At 41.2% G+C, this 20,612-nt stretch overlaps 1 protein-coding gene across 2 annotated transcripts in view; it reads left to right on the top strand.

The window, feature by feature from the left end:
- Positions 1 to 20,612, top strand: part of mfsd8l1 (major facilitator superfamily domain containing 8-like 1) — a 38,627-nt gene that overhangs the window by 14,970 nt on the left and 3,045 nt on the right. Inside the window, exon 12 of one of the 2 annotated variants that reach the window (XM_029000783.1) lies at positions 5,477 to 5,495. The exons of the other annotated variant lie outside the window; for it this stretch is intronic. The gene's annotated coding sequence lies outside the window, so the exon portion shown is untranslated. Of the gene's footprint in view, positions 1 to 5,476; positions 5,496 to 20,612 lie in introns of those variants that run through there. 2 annotated transcript variants of the gene reach the window in all.

Genomic DNA, 20,612 nt, shown 5'->3' on the forward strand with positions numbered 1-20,612 from the left:
TGATTTGATAGGCCTGTGCTGTGTTGTTAAATCACTCATTAAATCCAATTAGGTAGAGGCTTGGGCTCTCTTTTTTTTCTCTCTCGCTCTTTCTCTCTTTTTCCCACTACGAGAGCTTGCGTGTCTGCAGCCTGACGGCAGTCCTGTGCTGAACTCCTGACCCCGCTCCATAATGAAGCTCCTCCCACTGTCCTGGGTAAAAATAGCCAGAGAAACACAGCGTCCTGATGTTAATACAACGAAACGACAGCTCTGAGACTCTGCTGCCCTCACCCTGATCATAGTCATGCCAATTAAAACCATGCCACCGCATATGTTTTCCAACTAGCAGAGACACTTTCTCAAAATGATTTTTATTTATTTTATTTTTTTTTGCCAAACTTGACCTGATGTCATCTATGGTTAAAAATCTTTCTGCTCAATAATGACACACTGACTCTAGCTGCTCACTTCATTATGTGCTTTAGAAATCAATGGTAATTTTCAGAAAAATAGCCTGTGTGAAATTAGTCTTTGCCATTGGGCTCATAAAGAACTTTATCTGAAATTAAGTTCTCTCTTTTGTTTATGTGTAGGTTGCTCTTTATTGTACATCATGAAAACATTCAAGATTGGTTTATCGTCAGTACAACAGTATACGCAGTATATAGCTGTACACGTTTCTCTACTTGGAGGTGGGCTTTCTTGGTGTGGAGGTGGTGTTGAGGCTCCAGTTGGGTCTTCATGTGCCTCAGAAACATTCAGCAATGTGTTGAAGAAATCTATGAAGATGTCTCCAAGCTGATCAGCACACTCTCGTAGCACCCGTTTGCATCATTTGACCGCATCTTAACAGTCAGTCCATAATATAACTCACTCAGTTTATTGAGTATTTTAATGCAGTAGTACATTTTAATCCCACTCAGCTTCAGAGATTAATTCTAGCCTGCGTCACAAGGCTCTACTGAAGAAATAAATGAATAATTTTTTTTGGTGAATAGTAATGGGCAGTATGAAGCTATGTGTGGAAACGGTGTCGTGATTAAAGGGCAGCTTCAGAAATCCATACCAAATTGATGAAGTGACTTCCTTGATGTTAGAAACCCACATCAAGACAGTGTTCGAATATCTTAAGCAATATCTTTAGCTTTCATGTTGTTTAATGAATATTTAATGACAAATTTAAAAAAATTGAGTTGAAATAAACTGGGTTAGACAGACACATCACAGATTTTATGGAAGCAGGAAACTGGTACGATGTAAACACATGAAAAAGATCAGTTTCCCCCTCAGCAAATTTTCGTTCTGTGTCAATAAAAGTGCAAGTAATTACAGCATATATATATATATATATATATATATATATATATATATATATATACACACACACACACACACACACATTTGTAATGTAATATTTAATTTAAGTTATATCGATATTTCATGTGAAATTCCATTATATGATGTGTAGCTATGTATAATTTCTGCACACACACAACTGTATAAAAATGGCCTCTTGTCTCCAGTGGCTTTCACACTCTACCCATCCTGTTATTCCCCAAGTCCTGTCTCCTCTCATCTCTGTTTTCACATGGTGACTTGAGCTGAAAGCAGGAACCCAGGTACAGGCATGCTGTTCATTCAATTGTCATTTTTTTGTAGTTTCTGTCTGATGCCAATAAGAATTGAAACACTGAATTTGTGTGTCTATATGTTTGTGTACATTCCAGACAGTTACTTTGTCACCCTGTGACAGGAAGACTGGAGCACAGTAACACCAGAAAGACAACATGTATTTGTCTAGTTGTATTATGGATCAGCAAATGCAAGGGAAAAGCTGTGTTCTGACATGCTACCGTACAGTAGGAGCATTTTAGAGAGTCACTGTCATGTACAATACATGGTAAAATCATAGCAAAATCATGCAAAATATACATTTTATTTCCTTTTCAGCTTTGTTAATTTACATGCTTCAACATTTCTACAGAAGCATCCCCATTCATGCAAATCTTTTTTATTTTAAGATCAACTCACTTCTGTAGGTTTATTAAAGAACATGTTTTGCAATATTTTAGCTGATCACTTAAACTACATTCTAGGACCTCTTGTTTTTATATGTTGAAATATTTATCTTACATACAGTCTTACAAATTAGTCAAATAAGGTTTGTCTTATTTTCTGCTCTCGTTTTAAGATTGTTGTTGTTATATTTTTCATTTGTGCTGAGTTTGAGTAGTATTAAATGCCCTTCAGATGCCCTGCAGGTTCTATATTAATTTCCCTATTGTGTATTAAGGTTATAACAGTGTGCAGATGAAGGGCTATTGTGAGGGCTTCTGAATCTGTAGCTGAACTTTTCACCTTTCACATTTACACTACATTTTCACGTAACAGGGAATCGCTGTCCCCACCAGGCCATCAGGCTCAAGTTGAGCTGAGCAAAGTAAAAGGAGGTGATTGGATTCTTTGCAACCAATGAGATCAAGCCTGAGTCTGGCTGTGGATAGGGCAGTCTCTCTCCACTCCATCCTCATTCTCTCTCATAAATATACTAATTCCCCCTTTTGTCTTTCTGATTTTTGTCTGTCCCTCTCCGTCTCTCCCTGTCGTCCACTTCTCTTCCCTGGCCACTGTGTCTGTCGCCTCCTGTTAGAACCACTTATGTGAAGCGCAGCAGGCAGCATGAACTTTGGATTCAGCGTATGCTGGCTGAGTCGCTGACCCTTAGTGTGAGCCGGCTTTAAATAACATCCAAATGGAACCAGACATGAAATGCAATGACTTGCAAGCAGAACACATGCTGGACGCTTGGTCCTGCCCAACTTTAGAGCCACTTTGACTGGCTGTTCTCAGCCTGAAACGTACAGAAGTGATTGTATTTTCAGCGGTGGCAGTTACTTTGAGATGAAACCTAAAATGTGTGTGGGATGTTCATGTATTGAACTGGACAGATGGCTGGATGCACTCGGCACTGACCATCTCCTGCATCACTGTGGTTGCGTGCCGCTAATGCAGAGACGGCTGAAGCCACTCTTGTGGAAATGAATCGGTGCTTTGTGGGCTTTTAAAACAATGCTATCAGTGGAAAGGATCTGGTTTAATTCGAGCGAAGCGCACAGACAGGAGCAGTTCGTCATTGTGTGAAGGGGGACATGCCTTATTCTAAATTGCCCTGTACCTTCTCAGCTACTTACAGCTCCTAGATCACAACCACTGCACAGCAACTGGGTTTGTTGCTCTGTTGGGAAACAATGATAAATACTGACAAATAGGCATGTCTACTTTCACGTTTCACCAAGCAGAAATAATGCAGGAAACGTGTGTTTGTGTGTGTGAGATGTAAAGAGAAGGCTGGAAGGTTGTTATATATTGTTGTTGTGTATATCTGTTTTGTGCTGCTTATCCCTCTGATAAATATTGAGGTTAATTGCTATGGGGTGACTGTGAAAACATGGGGTGACATCACATAAATTCAGATCAGAAAATATAATTCACACATTCAACCTGCTGATGTTGTTAATGCTTTGCTTTGAATGTATGTGAAAGTTTTGTTCATTTTCATTTTGCTAAAGTAAGGCGCACCTCCAATTTTTTTAATTAAACTCAGCTGAGTTTTTTTAACTGATTAATTGTTCTATGTGTCTAATGAATGCAGTCACTTTTATATTCACTTTATAATTCATTAAATCACTATAATTATGAATATAATTATTTTCCCAATTATTCAAAGATTATTCAAAGCTTTCTGCTCGCATGCTTTCCTATGGTCCTCTGCCAGGCTCTCAGGCCCCAGCACCCATGATCCAAGTGTGATTAAGCAGTTGCAGATAATGAACCATCATCAAATAAATGCCTTCCATTTGTTCAATTGCTGTAACTGTTGTTCAGGAAATTATTTTATACAAATTACACTTTTAGGAATCCATTATTAAAATAAATTCTGACATTTGGAAATTGCTTTTATTTTCTCTCTACAAACATAAAAGAATCAGCAGTGTTAGACCTGGAAACCTGGTTACCAACCTACTGTAGTCCTGTAATAAATCTCCTGAGATATTGATATATGAACTCTTTTTGCCAGCACAAGGCACAACCATAAGCGAATTTCCCCACACATGTGCCTTGAACCTGCAGATACAGTAGCTACAACAATATCTTGCTTTAGTATAATATGTAAAGGAACTTAAAATGAACATGTGCATACATCACAGAAAGCAGTCCTGCAGCCCTCAGGCAATCGTGCTTTTTTTCTGCTCTTCTGTTGCATGGAACACACTACAAAGGGGCTGAGCTCTCTTGCATAAATCTCAGAAAAAAAAGTGCCAGGAATATGAAGCAGTGTTTTGCTAAGGCTGTTTATTCTGTCAAAGTGTGGCCGCTCCCTGGTGACACTGTTAATCATTGAAATTTGCAGGAGCAGAAATGTAGAGTTCTTTTTACACAAAGTCAGTTTACATTTCATATCTGTGTTTTGGTTGGCTGTAATATAAATTCTCGCAAAGAGAGCTGTGTCAATTAAATTAAATGTAAAAGAAAAACAAATATACTGCATATTTTTATTATGTAGATTAGTTTTTAAATTCCAAAATATATAGTGCTGTTATGAATACATTATTTCTTAGAAAAAATTCTGATTCTTATAAACAACTGTAGTTGTTTGGAAATAAAACCTTTTTACTTTTTAAATGGTTTTTTAATCCAGTTATATTTTCCCATGAACGTAGCATGTGATGTCTAGCAACATTTTTTCTTTTTTCTTCTTTTTTATCCATGAGCCCTTCTTCTAGGCAGGGACTTAAAAAGGTTTCACTTGTGACAAATACAATGCCAATTTATTTTAATGCATCTGGCATTGGAGCACAGCAGAAACTTGAAGCTTAAAGGGGAGAAAAACGCTGTTCAATTAATAGATTATAATTTGTCTGAGTGGCTGTTTTATTTTATTATGCAATTTCGCCTGTTAACTCCTTCTCCTTTATTTTTTAAAAAATAAGCTAGTTGTATCACTATTTTAGTACTATACTAATGTAAAGAGTAATGTAAATAATTGCTTTTGATAGTGAGTAAATTATTAAAAAATAGTTTGTTAATATTCCTGAGTAATTTGCCCAAATGATGTTGTTGGCCTGATGATCAGTGTCACTTTTGGGCCTCAGTGTCCTTTTTGTGGGCATCTGACCCCTGACAGTAGCACCAGTGGAATGGAGGGATCTGCCCTCAGCTTGCAGCCCGATGCGCTTGTTTGGAAAAGCTTCTGACTTATCAATGTGCACAGCCACAATGGAGAGAGCTGCCAGGAGAAAAGCGGCTCTCTGGGCCGGCTTGGTCTCCTCAGCAGAAAGCGTTTTAATAGCTGTTTTATCATGTCGCTTCTTGATGCCAGCACATACTTTGCGATTCTGTCTTTGCCCAGACACAGTAATTATGTTTTGAGCTTGACTGGGAGTGCGTCTGCGAGAGCCGTTGCCAAATTCTCCCTCTCTTCTCAACATTGCAGGATAATCTGACTCTGTGGGCTGGCAAAGCCAGAGCGCTTCCTCCAGGCCTTCCGTGGTCGTTATTGTAAGCGCTACAGTAGCGCATAGAAGCGAAGACATGGGCCCTCGGCAACACTTTCATCCGCATTATCACCACAGCAGCCTGGACTGTGAGAGACCGAGATGGTGGCGGAGGACTAGAGAGAGCGGAGCTGGCCATCACAAGGGGGCAGTGTGACGCCTAAATTCAGTAACTCGAGGAGCCTCGAAGAATCAACTGTGATGAATGTGAAAGAATGATGACCCCTAGATGAACTGTAAAACTGAAGCAAGCCCAGAAGAACACTGATGAGTGTTAATTGGGAAAAAATGTACATTTGTGAAGCTGAATGGTGCGTGTGTGCGCATTCCAATTCTTGTCTGTATGTGTTTTTAAAGCATTGCCTGTCCATCAGGGTCCTGCTGCCCCCCAGCTCTTTCCATTCAGAGCTGTGCCTGTGTGACCTCAGTGCTGGTGGTCCTTCCATTTTCACTAAAGATTGAATTAGGAGCAGCCAAACAAGCCTCAGCTATGCTCAGCTCTGATCTCCTCTGGCACACGTGTAGGATGCAGTTAATTGGGTACAGATCCACATGCTGGACAGTGTCCCCCACACACCTACACGCAATGATTTGTGGTTTAAAAAAGGTAACACACTGTAACAAAAGGACACACAATACTTATTTTGTAGCACACAGAACCTATGCAATGTATTCTGTTACACTAATACACACTTAGAGAATATAACAGAATTTAACATCACATAGCCAGCAATGACAGCGCCCTGGCTGCAACCAGCATCTAGATGCTTGGAGAGAGGGCACACTGGTCTGTCCACAGTCGGCAGAGGACAGCCCCAATGATGCTACAGAGGATCCTGTGTGTTATTGAATCAGTCATTTTTTGTCATTTAATCAAAGAACCAGGGCCACTGCAGGAGTTCAGGGGACAATACAAAACAAACATTCCTTGTTTCTCTACTAACTCATGCCTATACACTGTATGCACACATGTCTCTTTGACACACACACACAAGCACGCACACACACACACACACACACACACACACACACCCACACAAATTATTTGATGTGTCTGATAGAACAAGGCCATGACTCCATGTGTGTGTGGTTTCTGTATGTGTGTGTAGTTGTCACTGCTAATATGTCTTGTTAGTGCAGCTGGTGTATTTGTGTTTTTTTAACCTCAGGATGGCACTTGATTCATTTTGGTTAATTGCTGTGACATGGTTGGCAGCAGTTTATAGTTAATGATGACCTGCAAGTATAATGGAGACGGGGGTACATGTGGAAGAGATGGACACCTGGACGATTACATAACATGTCCTCAGAACTCCATCAGATAACAAAACTTGGGAATCCAAGAGTCTCTTGTAAACAGGAACAATTGTCTGGTGCTTTTCATGAACTGATGAGCAGAGAATGAGAATGCCATCCAAATAGAATTACATGAACATTTTCCTTTCAGATTTTTGATGAGATAAATTGCTCCCTTAATTACAGGGAATGGTCTGAAAAGTGTTCACTGCCTTTAAAAGCATTCTTACAGTAACACAATCTACTGACTGTAAAGAGCCAACTCCACCTCATGAACCCTTCACCCAGTCACCTTACAGCTAGTGCCTCAGCCAAGAACAACACCTAGCCTGGAAAAAGAAAGGAAAGAACATAATTTTCTCATATTTTCTATAATCTAATTAAAGTGTGAAAGTGTTTCAGATAGGGCATGTGGGCTGGTGTCAGTTCTGAGTCAGTTCATTGTTGACCCATATCTCACCTACTTTAGAAGATGGTTCTGATAGTGTCTCTTTCTTACCACTCACTTAATCATAGCAGGAAAGCATAGAGTGGAATAAAGGGAAGGGTCCTCAGCCTGGGAGAAGCTGTAATAACTACAACCAGGCCCCATTGGTGCCCACTAATCCAGTGCTGGCCGGAGTGAACCAGCGGATCTTGGTCCAGAGGAGGTACTGGAACAGATGGTAGGATTTATCATAGATCCAGCAGCTGGCATGCATTCCTAGATGATTTCATATTGTCATCTGAAGTTTCGTTCACACACCAATTCAGTGCTGTCATTATTCTGTATTCTCTTAGTCCCGAATGACTGGTTCTTCAGCAGGAGCACATTGTTTTGTAGAGAAGATTGATAAAGTACTAGTCTCTGTTTGCAAAGGGGTCATGTCTCCTGTTATTATATTTAGACTATGGGTAGGTGACTTCACTTTTTTTTTGCTCCACGCTTTAATGCTTATGCATGTATAGGTGTCTCATTACACTGCATTACATTACATTTAGCTGACACTCTAACCTACATTCAGTAATTACATTCACTAATTATCCCTGGTGGAGCTCAGGGATATGTGTTTTGACCAGGAACACAGTAGAAGAATGCACGATTTGAAAATGCCGTTGTGGGTCATTCTTACCCACAAGGCTACTATCATCCAACAGAAGTACATAATTCTGTGTGACACCATTGCATTTGAAAATCAGAGTACATTGCATGTACTTAAGCTTCATCATTCAGATGCATGCATGGCTTGGATATTTATGTACAGGTGCAAATGTTCTATGTTCTACATATGTTAAGAAATATTTTTTAAACTAAGGATTGGTTAAGGCACATTAACTACGAGCAATAAAAAAGGATAAAATCAAATACAAAAATATTCATTTATACTGCCATTTATACTGTTGAAGTATTGATTCATTCATTTATTTTACATTTTTTTATGAAAACAAACAATCCTTTTCATGGTGTAGTACATTGTTTGAGATGCACTATGGGGGCTCAGACAAGCTGCTGGTCATGGTTTGAATGGATTAAAGAGCAACTGAACTATTAGCATGTCTGCTAAAAGTGAAGCACACAATAGACCAATCTTTGTCCTGTCTTCCCACTGTTATTGTGACCTCAGCCTGCTAATTGGCTGCTCATCTTACCAAGCCTCAGGCGACAAGGCCAGTCTCCATTTCCAGCAGATGGTTGAACTTTCAGGGTAGTTCCTCCTTTAACAAAGGCTTAGAATTTTATCCAGAATATGTGCTTTACAATGGCATTTAAATTTTTTTTATTAGATTCTGTCACTCAGGGACATGTCATGAGTGTTTGATTAGGTGAAATCTCTCCCCTCACCCCCTTTCACTATGTGATGGATGAATAGGGCACATGGACAAGACACATGGTGATTCAGGGGCATCTGGAGACCAGGTCCAGCATGGAAGAAGAGTCATAAGATAAGCAGAGAATGGGATCTCAATACACAATAACAATGACAGTCATGCTGTCTTCAGAAAAAAAAATTGTATGTTGTGCCGAACTGAGAAAGTTGTGAAAATACTTAAAATGTAAATGAACTGACACAGGTGGCAGGAAGGAATGTGGGAAAGGTCGGCCTGTGTGAGCCGTGGCTGGCTGGACATTGCAGGCACCTGCATGGAGACAGGGGGATTATGGTAGATTAGAGGAGGGGGCGGTTTGGCCGTGCTTTGTTCTCACAGCAACTCTTGCTGCTATGCTTGTTACTGTCATTACAGATCTCCTGCCAACGCACAGACATGCAGGCCAATGTTCACAGACTCACACACACAGACACACACACAGAGTGGTCTACTGAGCAGAGTTTACCTGAATCTTCTGTAGTGCAAAGGCCAGGTGTAGTGATGGTCACTCTTAAAATGGCAACTCTTGAATGTTTGAATGGTGCTGCTAAGCAGAGGGATTTGGTGTGTATGTGTGTGTGTGTGTGTGAGTACGAGTTGTAGCAGCATTCCCTCTTTACATGCTACGGTTGCTGCCAGTAAATGCCACTCACTACACACCAGTGACACCTCCCTAATTCCTTCTGGAGACACTGAGATGCACGCACACATGACACGCGCACACACATACACGAGGTCTGTGTCCTGCTCTACAGTCCTGTGCTGTGCAATAGCACAGCTGCATCAAACCAACCAGAGAACCAATCATTTTAAACATGTCCAAGGTTTCACTGGAATGTTTATATGTGGAAATGTGGCTGTAAATGAAGATCTTTGCAGTAAACATTGTGCAGTGGTTGCGACTTGAAGACAGAAAGGTTTCATTTTCTGCATTCTTTGGCTGCTCTGCAATGCTTTGAGCAGACCAGCAGGCAAAATTAAGTTCTAGCTTGTTTGATGAGAGACTAAGATGGCAACTCTTGGATGATGTGTATGTGGATAGTGGTGGATAATTTCATCTGGTCGACCATTTATTTGTGGAGTTCCTCAGTGACAAGAGATGTGAGGCATAGCAGGGTGTTTTAAGTGCTGAAGGCACCTGGTAAAGGCATCTTCTCAACACTTTGTGTGTCAAATTTGCTAGACAGAACCAAGAACCTGAACCTGCGACTGCATCCAAAGGATTGGCCTGGTGTTCATTATTGCGCATCAGCTGATTATATGGCAATTAGACAGCATAGAAACATGTGTCTGCAGTGATCTGTGATCTGGAGTGGTTCTACACACTGGTTTCACGCCCCAAACGAATTCCAGCTCTGTTTCCTGCTGCCTTGCAGAGGTCAATTCTGACCTTTGACTTTTTGGCCTGGGCAGGGTAAGAGGGCTCTGAATTCTCAGTGTATTATTTGCCTGTCTTTGCTGAAATGCCCTCCACGTCCTGACACCTCCGAATGAATCCTGCCTTTTTTCTTATTATGCTCAACAACTGCTCTGAAAGAATGATTTATTTAACGTCGATATTCCAGACAAGATCGAGTCAAGCACTGCGGCCTGTGTGCTCTGTGTACTGATGAGCAAAGAAAATGGACTAAACGGAGGAAAAAAATTCATAGATGGAAAATCGGCAGTTGTCTGAACATGAAAGATAGAGATTTCCTGTCCATCTCATTAAAGTATCACCAGCTCAAAATTGAACTGGCCCTTATGTCTAGTGATGATGGACCAATGATGGTTCTGGCCTGAATTCAGCCAACGCCTAAACCCCCCATTGGTATAGCCAGTGGTAGTAACCTAGTGGGTGAGACACTCACCTATGAACCAGAAGACCCAGGTTCAAATCCCACTTACCACCATTGTGTCCCTGACCACTTAACAGGGAGGCTGTCCCTGTAACTACTGATTGTAAGTGATTCTGGATAAGGGTGTCTGATAAATTCTGTAAATGCAAATGTAAATGTAGCCAGAGATGCTGTTTGATGGTCTGTAGACGAGAGGTATTGTTAGCCAACATTTCACCTTTTCCAACTGTTACCCGCAGGCAAGCGGCATATGTAAATAAAAGCTCAAATAAGCAGACTGAAAATTAGCACATATCTCAGGGCTGTTGGAATAGTAAGTGAACACTAAGAGCATGCCATGTGCAAAACTCTAGATAGTACATTTAATAAATGTAATATATCTGCTATTTGTACATTATTTATTGTTTAAGTTTTACTAATTGTTTTAGACGATAGTTGGCTCTTTCTTGGTTTGAATGGAATTTCAATACAAATTCATCACTTTTACTTCTAATTAGCAAAATCCAGTAACTCTCCTCTTATCTGGACTACCAATTCATTCACCAGTTCAGACCGCCAATAACTACCATAGTATCCATGAGAAATTCACTTAACCATACACTGCTCCAAGGGGACTAATTAGTGAGTGTAAGTTGACCTGGATATCCTGAATGAATTATAAATGTGAATATTTGTGCAAGATGTTGCAGTAATGTTGCTTCAGATGCAGGAGCCAGAACATTGATCAAAGATACTGTCCAGTGCCCTCAGTATCTGAACCCTTTCCTAAAATCACATTAATGCAAATTATGTAAAGGGGTTTGAGAAACGTTAAGAATGAGAGGAAAATGGAAAGGAGATTCTCTAAATTACCAGTGCCCTCCAAATGCAAAAGGAAATATTTATATAGGACGCATGAATGATTTAGCAGGTATGCAAGGAAATTCCTGAAAGACATTTACTTTAGAAAAAGTTGTGGCAAACCCAAATAATTTGCCATTTAAAAAAAAAGCCCAGGTTCAAATCCCACTTACTGTCATTGTATCCCTGAGCAAGACACTTAATCCTAAATTGCTCCAGCGATTGTAATCGCTCTGGAGAAGATGTAAATATAAATGTTGGTGGAAAATGTTCCATTAGGCTGCTGTGAACAATAATGAATTGGCCATGAAGGAAGAAAATCTGCAAAAATAATGACAGTAAGTGAGTGAGCCGCTAGAGTATGGGAGAGGAGAACATTGGAAAATTGAAGAAAGAATGAATAAAATGAAGTGTGTATGAAGTATCAGACTTCCATAAACACTTCCATAAAGACCTGGGTCCATCTCTTCTTTTTCTGGGTGCCGCTGGAGATGCTGTTTACAGAAGAGCTCCAGACATTACACTAAGCAGAACAGACCCGTTCATCTTCCTGAAACATGCTATTCTCTCTTCACAGTCATCCCTTCTCCCGCAGGCAGCAAGGCAGATGGTCATAAAGAATTCAGGAATGAAAAGAGATAAAAACGAATGTGGAGTCTGACTTTCAGTTTTTTAAGTAAACTTGCTCTCTTTCTCGCATTCCCCCAGCCTCTTGGCTGCAGACTCTGCGCGCTTCCCAGCATTTGTTTTGGGTCTGCACATTGTCTTTAGTGCGGGGTGAGAATGGCTGGGTGGTCTATGTTCACATGGTACAAATGGAATGTCTTAAGTAAAATGACCGCTCCCTTTTCCTGCTATTTTTTCAATCTACTCCTCTGCTATCCATCTCCTGTGCCCTGGAGTGCTTTGTTTTTCCTCACTGGTGTCTATGTCCTGAGATGTCACCTCTTGGCTGGGCTCAGTGTGAATCCCACAGTCCCAGTCGCTCCCAATGTGACCTTGAGGTAGAGTAGCTCAAGCCCACTGCACACACACACTCATACAGTGGTGTACTTAAGCTCTTAAGAAGCCTCATTGATTGTCCTTAGAGCAGCCACAGTTAGGACACTCTAAATGAGTCATGATGCTTGAAGGGGACCAAGAAAATAAACTCTTATAAGAGCTACAGGTACTAACACAAAATCAATTCACATTCACAAGGCAGCGTACACAATGGGTTATAGGATTTCCCACATGACCTTAAAAGTCACAGGTTCAAATACCTCTGGAAGTCAGGCTCAAGACCGCTGCTCAAATGAAGTGTTATGTAGGCACTCCAGGAAACCAGAGCACCCAGAGGAAACTCACCGAAATGTGGAGATAACATGAAAACCCACAGCAGCCAGCATGGAAACCCAGGAGCGCAAACCAGCAGCACAGACCCAGCCACTCTGCGGTTGGACTGTTGCAGTGACTGTGACTACAGTTAAAACTTTAGATTATTTATTGATCCACATAACTGTTCCATTGACCCCCATAACACACACAACTACACCCCTACAGCATCACATACCACTGCTTGATGCAGGGGAATGTGGTGATAGTTGCAGATCAACAATGTTTGGACAGTTATCAGAAACATAAAATCTAATTTCTGAATCACTAATCACAAAATGAATTATTTGCTGGCTATTGATCTTTAAGAGACAGTACTGTGTTCAGGCAGAAGTGAAACTACTAACAGTTTGTTTAGTGGTAGTAGTGGTAGCCTAGTGGATAACACACTCGCCTATGAACCAGAAGACCCAGGTTCAAATCCCGCTTACTACCATTGTGTCCCTGAGCAAGACACTTAACCCTAAGTTGCTCCAGGGGGACTGTCCCCTGTAGCTACTGATTGTAAGTCGCTCTGGATAAGGGCGTCTGATAAATGCCGTAAATGTAAATGTAAATGTAAATGTATTTAAATTTCCCAACAGTAACTCTGAAATTGTTTAAAGAGTAAAAGACACAATTAAGAATTATTCAAAGTGAAAGTTTGATTTGAGGAAAACTTGTATAAGTCAACATACCAGCCACTACTATATCTGGATCTAGACAGGTGGGGAAGAAATTGCTATAAACAAAAATGAAAGTGTTTTTTGTTTTTTTTTTCATTTAGCAAAATGCAGTGATTGATCGCAATCTAAATCAAATCAATATTCAGTGTGATGTAACCACATCACACCAGCATCACTTCTTTTCAATCAATTCTTCTTCAATTCATCATCGCTTTAACACAGTTTTTGAAGGAACTCAACTGGTTGGTTGTTCTAAACATCCTGGAGACCACAGATCTTCCTCAAATGCTTCTGTCTCTTCATAAAATCCTAGACAGACTCAATGCTGTTTTAATCAGGGCTCTTAGGGAGTTATAACATTACTTCTACATCTCATTGTTTTTCTTTATGCTGAAGATAAATTTGAATAGGTTGTATGTTTAGGTCATGTTTTTTCTTCTGCTTCCTTCTTCAATTATCAGCAATATTTCGTTTTGCTTTTTCAAAGGAGCTTGATCAGCACATTTTGAAAGCTCAGCCTGCTTTAAAATCTTTGTCTGGAAAGACCATGCTGATGCATTATAACTACATTGTGTTTTGTTGCTGTGTTATGCCATGGTGTATTACTGATGTCATGAAGCTGTCTTCCACAACCATACCTTGGTAGCAAAGTTTGGCAAGTTTGATGCTGGTCTGAAGGTAAAGGTTAGTAACAACAATTGATAAATTGTTCAAATTAAATAATTACCACTGAAATTTCTGAAAGCATTGTCAGTTTCCTCATTTTCACACCTGCCTAAAACTTTTCACAGTACTGGATATGGACAGACATCACTTACAGGTCGAATAAGAATGCTGCTATTGAAGCAGCTGACGTCACGGCTGGGTGACTCTGAGCCGGGACATCTGAAAAATTTTTCCAGATGTCCCGCCTCTGCGCTTCCTTCCCCCATCAGCCCTAATCTAATAAATCTATCTGAACTCCAGAAAGCATCTAGAATATTGCATGATGAATGAAGCTGACCCGCAACAGTGATCCCCCACATTTCCCTGTTCATCTGAGTAATCTGAGATCAGGAGCCTTGTTTTTATTTGGCTGTCGTTTCTGATTAGAGTAACTTGGGAATCTGAGGGAAATCTGATTTCTTTACCCTCCATTTTTTCACTGGCATGCCCAGTGGCAAGCAATGGGTTAGAGAGTTCATGGTTTTATCATTTAAAGAACCACCAAAGTGGCTCATTGTGCATGAGGTTTATTTATGAATGTATTCATGAATGGAGGGCCTCTGTGCCAGCACTGGGATCTCAGGAGATGTATCATGTTTTCACAGGGTTGCAGAGGTCAACAAGAAAAATGGTAACAGATCAATAATTTAGGAGTAGAGTGATAATGCGAGATGACAGCCTTAAGCATAGGGCTGTGCTGTGGAGCGCTTCAATCCATGCTTTCTTCTGCGTGCTCATTTCTCTTGGTCATGAATTGTTGATGTGTAAACACAATTATACCAGAACAAATGCTGTTATATCACCCACCTCCCTCCATTACAGAACTATGCTGAAGTATTGGCTGTGATGTTCTACAGTGTTGGTGAAAGGTGAGTTGTGGATCTCAAGGTTCACTGGAAATGATGAAGAACTGTCAGATCATTTTTAAATCATTAGTGAACTAGTATTCATTCAAAATTGCTGTTATGTATTGTTATCTCATCTATTACTTTGTGCCATAGTCTATAATAAAAAGGGTGATTGCATGATAACTAATATACATTTTCCAACACTAATTCATGGCATTTCTGAAAACATGGTAAAGCAGTAAATGAAGCACAATAGAAGAACATGTGATTGTGTGTGTGTGTGAGAGATGTCTGTTTGGAGACAGTGAAGCTAAACAATCACATATCTGGCAACATAACCTGGACAACTGAGCATGCAACGTATCATGCGTATCAACGTGGTCATTGGTTTATCATCCAGAAAGAGAAAGCCGGAGGAAATTAATTAGAAACAAATTACTGGGAAGTGGTTGTTTTACTTTTTATCTATTTCTTTCTGTAAATCCCAAGAACAAACGTGAGTAAACAAGCCCCATACACTCACAGCACTCAGCACACACTTACTTCATCAATTTAGATGGAATATGGCAGTTCTGGGACACTGACATACAGTACCATGCAAAATCACATTTAAAACTCATTAACTACAATAATCTCACCAGCTAGATAAATGGCTGTGAGTATTGGTTTCTTCACAGTGTGGTGGATATAAAGGTTCTGGTCCCAGACTAATGTACTCAAACCCTTTCTGTCAAATGGGTCCCTCAGTTTTATGCTGCAATGAATTTAACACACTGCCTGGATCAGAAATTAGAATGTGATCCACACACACACACATAAATTAGTGTACATGAGTGTGCACACGTATGTGCTCTGACTGCAGATAGACACTGGCAAGACTCGGAGTGGCTGCCCTTCTTCTCTTCCCAGCAGGAACATGAAGAGGCAGGTGTTGTGGCAGAGAAGCTCTGATTTGCCGATTGTAAAGGTCAGCACTCTTTTCGTTGTGTTGACAGCACCGCGCTGTAATCATTATTTCGCCTGAGGGCTGGGATGGCCTGCGCATCTTCCACTTGCTCCAAGTGCTGCTCTGCGACTGCTGCTTATGTCATTTGCAGGGCAAATTAGTGTGAGGAGGAGCCAAAACATTCGGAGGAGGCAGTGGAGGGCAGTAACGAGACTGATGGGGCGGGGGGAGGGTAACGAGACTGAGACTGATGGATGAGACTACTGAAGCGGAGTAGGCACAGCCACCACCGTCCGCAGGGGAAGTGTGCTGTGGCATGGGCAAATATGACTGCTGTCTCACCGGCTGGTGGGGCAACTCCTGTTCACCTGATCAGACTCAGCCACCTACCGTCCTGTCTGGCTTGCCAGTCTCTCTGAGTGAGAAGCTGTTCTCTACCAAATGTCAAAAATGTCATTTGTATTTTAACAATTGTCTAGTTGGTGTATGGGTTCTGTTTTGCTTTCGTGGATTGATTTTGTCTTTCCAACTCCTCTTTCTTCTGCTGTGAAAGAAACAGGCTGAAATGGAAAATGACAAAAGCTAGTTATCCTTTCAAGACTGTTTTTTTTAATGAGAGTTGGCTTCTGTATAGAAAAAATCTCTTTATTTCATATTTTATTGAACAGTATAGTAACAACAAGCCAGAAAGTGCTCTGAGTCTTGAAATTATTTCTGGTGTGAAATTATTTCTGTCACCCAGAACACTTTAACGTGTTTATATAAACAGAGTTTTAAATGGGAGGAGCCTGATGATTCACAGTTTTCACACGGATTATTATAAACTATCAATACATTGCATGCAGAAACCTCATTAAAGATTGTGCTTCTTTCATGTTTTATTTATTTGACATGAAAAATCCATATGAATCATTCGTTTGGGTGAAAATGAAATAATGTGTATAGTTTCCAGCTTAGTTGCCAGCTTTAATGCGTTGACTCCACTACATCTAACAGGAGACAGGAACTGAACTGAAACCGAACATATGTTTTATCTCTCTGACTGTTTATCTTATTCTTTCAGCTCTCGGTCTAAACTCCATCTAGCCCTCCCTCACTATCCATCGCTCTACATGTTACACTCTTGTACCGCTTCCTGTGCCTATCAAAGAGCTTGGCAAACATTCAACATTTAAAATTACAGCACATGGTGCGGCATGACCCCGATAGCAGAATTTAGCTGTGTGTGACAGGACGCCTGGCTCCTAGTGTGACAGGAAATGTAGCACAGGGCTGTGCTCGGATCGGCCGGTGCAGGGAATAATTGGAGCTACATTCATTAAGCGCAAACCAAATCCAGATTGTTTCAGTTCTGCTTGATCTGAGTTTGGCTGAAAATGCTCATTCCAACATCCTGCGGAGATCCAAGTGCCAGAGCTGTAATTACAGCCCTGAACAAGCTCAGCAAGGCATACTCGGCACTGTCACCTGAGGGTGACATCCATTGTTTTCATGCCTCCCTTTGCTTTTCCTCGGGTTCTGATATAGCACAGCAGAGCCGCTGTGAATCCCCTCAGCTGTGGCTCAGTGTCACCGCTCCGTCTCCTGACCTTAAAAAGGCACGAGACAAGAGATGACTGCAGTCGGCTTGTGTGTGTGGGGGGGTGACATTAGCAAGGCGTCTGGACTGTGTGTGGACCGTCTGCCTGTTGCTCTCTGCGTGTTATTGCAGTGGATGGGAAAGACAAAGAGAGGACCTTCAGCAGCTGGACAACACACGGAAAAACGTCAGGCCAGCCTGCCAAAAGCGAGAACAACGTCCCAAAGAAAACAGCCACCCGGCGGGAAACAGCTTCCCAAAACGTCCCCCCACCAAGTGGGAACTATCAACTGTCAGGGGCAGCCATGCAGTCCAGAGCTTCTTCTTCTTCTTCCTATGGCTTCCCTGGGAAAGGCAAGCTTTGATTTGTTGCCTCTGAATGACCTCACTGTAGGAAAGCTGCTCTTTATTATTATAAATTTTTTTTATGTCTGGTGAAACGGTAATTGCACGATAAGTTAAGGATTTCCCCCTCGGCATCTTTGAAGGCTGTAATTTGATGCAATTTGTTCTTTAGAGGCGAGGGACCAGCTAAAATGCACACAATGGAATGAAATGCCTCAGATATCGATGCCATTTGAGATTAGGCATGGCCAATCGCACCCATGAACGCTTTAATGGCTTGGCAGCTGCTATGGTATTGACTGTGTCATGGACCCAGAGGATGCTAACCTCAATCAGAGATCCTTGCCACAGATACTGCTCAGCACTTCACAAGACACTTCAGGAGCCCAGGATTGCTCTGCGGCTGAGGCTGAAAACGTGCAGACCTTTCAGCTTTGCTTGCTTTCACTCCACTTTTGGTCAATAGGGGGAGCTGCAGCATTTCTAACTGCAGGAAGCAAAAAAAGACACATTTATCATAGTCCACAAACAAGAGCCGCTCTAATTCCTCCCCTTAATCCATATAAATTAGTTCAAGGGTAGATATAGCACGTGGAGCTATGCAAATAAATTGCTTCTTTTTCATTTCTCAAAAGCCAGCTCTGCTCTTTACACTTCCTAAAACAGTCCTCTTTAACACTAGAAGTTGAAGACATTGTTGACAGCAAAGTGGCATGTCTTAAAAACATTTATTCCAGATAAATAAATAAGATGAAACAACTTGGCTGTTCTATGCATGTGAATAAATCTGCTGTCAGGGGCAGGGTTATATGGAGCGCCTTTAATGAAATTAACGTTAATGAGGTCATTGACTCTGTAATATTCTCTTTAATGGATGTGGATAGTTAAGTGCTGTCTTGTGTGCTGCATTATAGATAGGGTGGATCACTGTGTCATTAATATGTGTGGAAAATGGCTGGGCAGCTTGCGGGGTGTGTGTGAGGGACAGCTAGGCAGGACCAAGGTTCAGAACTGGAAGTGAAGAGCAGGTAAATGTTAGTTCAGCTCATGTCTAGTAGATAAATGGTGCTTTGGGAATGAATATGTTTCACCTAGCCACTGCAAAACCACAGCAGCAGGCTGTCAGGTGACCCTTGTGTGTGTGCATGTGTGCATTGTGTGTGTGTGTGTGCATGTTTGTGTTCAGAATCTGAATATGTATTCACAGTAAAATGCTACAAAAATCTAAGAATGCTTTGAAGATTTATATAGTTCAAAATGCATATTTTACAGAGTCTTCTAGTGTTTGTGCACATTTGTGCAGATGAACCATACATATGTATGTACGACACAAACTGGCCGCTTTGACCCATGGACATCACAAGATGTTTGAAGGCATGTTGTGGTGTCTGACAACCAGATGTAAGCAGCACACAGCAGGGTCAACAACTTCAACCATTCGTCATGTTCCACAAAACATTCTTTAACCATGTCTGCAGTGAGGCAGGTTACCTTCACTGCCAGCAAGGAATGTGGTCTGCAGCAATCTTTGTGTTGTGTCAAACATCCACATGAAAGTTGTAGCCATGGTTTCCCAGCAAAACACTGTCCTGGGGTTTGTCATACCTGATCAGCTTCTGCTGCTTGGTCCAGTTCTGATCACTGATGATCTGCTCTCATTATCATACAGATCAGACTTGACTCCTTCACTCCTCAAAAACATCACAGCTCTGGCTCTGGGTCTTCTTCCTTGGAGTGTTTTTGGTTGGTGTACTAGTATCACAATCTGGACCTTGTGAAAATTTCACAGATCCTTACACTAGTCCTTTTTGTTAGTTATTCACCTCACATGAGAGTTGTCTTAATGCTATGGCTGATCAAACCTACACACACACACAAACAGACTATATTCTGCAGTCTCTCAGCTGTGTTGTCAGGCCATCGCCCTCTCAGCAGGTCATGTCATTAGCCCCCTCCCAACTGTTCCCTGCAGAAAAGCTCCACCAACAGTCATGTTAACCCCTTGCTGGGCATTATATTGGCTTTAAATAATTAAGCCCACCTCAGTACACTGGAGAAAAAAAATAGCTGAATAATTGATAGGATGGGCTGCTTCTTAGCAGAGGTTGAATAATTCAGAATGAAGGTTGTGGTAAACGCACCTGTTACACTGCCGTTGCTTCCCTGCCCATTCCCTTGTTCTCTCAGACACATTAGCTCCACCTTCTGATAGCCCACATCTCCACCACCACCACCACCTCCACAGCCGCGTCTCTCTGAAGCTGACAAATCCTTTTAATCACAACACTTTCTGTTGCGAAACCACACACCTACTTCCACGCAGCATTTAAATCAGGCGTAATCCGTTTTCCGCATTACGATCTGCCCATGTGAAAACAATCTGCCTTTTTACATGGTCTGCTCGAATCAGAATCACTAGATTTCACTTTTAGTTCCAGCTCAAGAAATGCCTTAAGCCTGTCACAACAAAGAACATAGAGAGTGCAGACATTCATCATGGAGGTATCACATGTCCACGAGAAAAAGGTGAACATGGGTAAAGTTCCATCACAGGCTTTCCCACACAAACGTGACATGTGACAGAAAACAACAGGGTGCAGGTAGGTGATAAGTGGCTTGATACAAAGAAAGCATTTACAGTACAGTCCAAAAGTTTGGACACACCTTCTCATTCAATGTGTTTTCTTTATTTTCATGACCATTTACATTGGTAGATTCTCACTGAAGGCATCAAAACTATGAATGAACACGTGGAGTTATGTAATTAACAAAAAAAGGTGAAAACATGTTT

Source organism: Denticeps clupeoides, chromosome 13 (assembly GCF_900700375.1).
Source record: "Denticeps clupeoides chromosome 13, fDenClu1.1, whole genome shotgun sequence".
Classification (NCBI taxonomy): Eukaryota; Metazoa; Chordata; class Actinopteri; order Clupeiformes; family Denticipitidae; genus Denticeps; species Denticeps clupeoides.